The following is a 2,588-nucleotide window of genomic DNA, read 5'->3' as shown; positions in this document are numbered from 1 at the left end:
ACTACGATTCCTTCTCCGATCGTAGTCGTTCGTTCTCGGGGAGCGCGTCGCTCGGACAGCGGCTCTTTCCTGAGGACCGGAGCCTTCATTTCCCTACTTTCTATCAGGTAGGAATCGAAGAAAAGTTCAGCTCATAGGCTACACAAGAGTGGATTTCGAGCAGTTGCTAAACTTGTGTGAGAGAGAACAAATTGGTTGAGTTAACCTGATGGCTTGAATGGAGGTGGAAGTCTGCACGTCCTTCCGACTATTTCTGTCTTTCTTAATGTGTTCATATTCTACTGTGGGTGCAAACCAAGGATAGTGGGTCCAAACCAAGGCTGTTATAGTGGGTCCAAACCAAGGCTGTTATAGTGGGTCCAAACCAAGGCTGTTATAGTGGGTGCAAACCAAGGCTGTTATAGTGGGTGCAAACCAAGGCTGTTATAGTGGGTGCAAACCAAGGCTGTTATAGTGGGTGCAAACCAAGGCTGTTATAGTGGGTCCAAACTGGGGTCACTCTGGCATAGTGGACTGTCTGTCACCCACTTCTGCCTCGTGATTTGAGAGAAACATAGCCTACACCTAAACTAATCTTATTGTTGGAAGGTTGTGCATTTTGAATGTTCTAGTAGGCTATTCTGTACATTGCTGCAGGCTGTGTCATAACGGAGCAGTAAACACTATTTCAGTGCCCCCCTAAGTGTCAGGTAGCAGGACAGTGCCTGAACCCCCAGCTGAATGAGCCCCTGGGAGATGAGGCCAGGGGCCTAGCTGTCTGGCAGTGGATCCGTTTCACTGGAGTGTTGACAACTACCATTCTTCTCTGTCAGGCACCAAGTAGACTACCCACCCCTCTAAACTAGAAGTGCTGGTGCAGGTGACAACTTCAGTGTGTGTGTGTGTGTGTGTGTGCGAGAAAGAGAGAGAATGTGTGTAGAATTGTGTCAGGTGTGGAATGTCAGGCCCCTGAGGGAACGGGGTAGGAGAGCAGTTATTCCTGGGTCAGGGAGACATGACACACTTCAGTCGGCTCAACAAAAGTTGGGCGTGTTTGGATCAGGATACTTACAAGCACAGACACTCACACTGGTTACCGACACCCCCAGACATTCACTTTGGTTACCGCCCCCCCCCCCCCCACCCACACACACACACACGGCATACAGGCTTGAAGGATGTAGTTGCCATAGCAGGAGTAGCCATTTTTGTGGAATTTAACACTTTTCCCCAAAGCTGGCGGTATTTTGTCAGTAGCAAAATGAGCCTTATTACCTTTATGTCCAAGCTATTATTACACCTTAGCAACCAAGTATTTACCCTTGAATGAGTCATAATCTGCTGTTCTTTGAGCATGTTAGAACAAACTACAGTCCCAATCCCACAGATTACTGGCATTCCTACGCTCATTAACGTTGTGTGACCTTAGGTTACCAATAGTGTTTACAGGGTGTTTGCCACAGAATGAAAAAGGCTCCCGCACACAGTCTCAGCTTGCACATTAAAACAGGTTTCATTTTATGACTTGCATTTCTCTCCTATGAACCTGTCCACAAGATAACTCAAGTGTGCAAAAGACTTCATACAATGTGTTTGTGCGATCATCCCACAAATTCTTGTTCTGTGGGTTGCCAGTGGCAGGGGCACCATTGGAGAGTGATTAAACACATACAAGGCTTATGCCACACACACGCACACACACACACACACACACACACACACACACACACACACACACACACACACACACACACACACACACACACACAAGTTTTGGAGAGAACATGAAAGGAACTGCTCTGGGACTCATATCTGAGGGCTGAGGAGGAAATGTGTATTTGTGTGTGGTTATTGTAGGGGGAGGTGCACTATGTGTGGGCGCACGCGCATGTGTTTGGGTGTTGCTGTGACCCATGTACTGTGTGTGTTTATTCAGAAACAGGGCTTGGCTCTAAGCATGATTCACATTACAGTAAATGTGTAAAAGAGGAAGATGTGAGTTCAACAAACTCATTGTGAAAATGAAAGTACACTCATACTCTGCAGCTCTGGACTGGTCAACTTACAGTTAACAAACTCAAACCATCTTGTCGGTCAGGCTATTTGAACTCATTGGGAGTCATTTACACTATATCGAGAAAAGTATTGGTACATTACACCTACAGGAGCTTTTATGACATCCCATTCCCAGGCAATGGCATTAATATGGAGTCCCCCCCTTGCAGATATAACAGCCTTCCCTCTTCTGGGAAGGTTTTCTAAAAGATTTTGGAGTGTGTCGGGAAATTTCATTCAAATTCATCCAGGAGAGCATTAGTGAGGTCAGACTGATATTGGACGAGAGGGCCTACTATAGCTCGCAATCTCCGTTCTAGTTCATCCCAAAGGTGTTTGATGGGGTTGAGGTCAGGGCTCAGTGTGGGCCAGTCAAGTTCTTCCACACCAACCTCACCCAACCATGCATTTATTAACCTTGCATTGTGCACTGGGGTACAGTCATGCTGGAGCAGAAAAGGGCCTTCCACAAACTGTTCCCACAAAGATGGAAGCATAGAATCATCCAAAATGTCTTGGAAGCATTAACATTTCAAGGGGCTTAGGCCAACCCC

At 46.7% G+C, this 2,588-nt stretch overlaps 1 protein-coding gene across 1 annotated transcript in view; it reads left to right on the top strand.

Annotated features, from left to right (window-relative positions):
* elmo3 (engulfment and cell motility 3) overlaps nt 1-2,588 on the top strand; it is a gene marked incomplete at its 3' end in the record, with an annotated part of 20,214 nt that continues 17,626 nt past the window's right edge. Inside the window, exon 1 of the mRNA XM_084453132.1 lies at nt 1-107. The remainder of the gene's footprint in view (nt 108-2,588) is intronic.

Source organism: Borostomias antarcticus (assembly GCF_949987555.1).
Source record: "Borostomias antarcticus genome assembly, chromosome: 18".
Classification (NCBI taxonomy): Eukaryota; Metazoa; Chordata; class Actinopteri; order Stomiiformes; family Stomiidae; genus Borostomias; species Borostomias antarcticus.
This window is presented reverse-complemented; position numbering and strand designations above follow the sequence as displayed.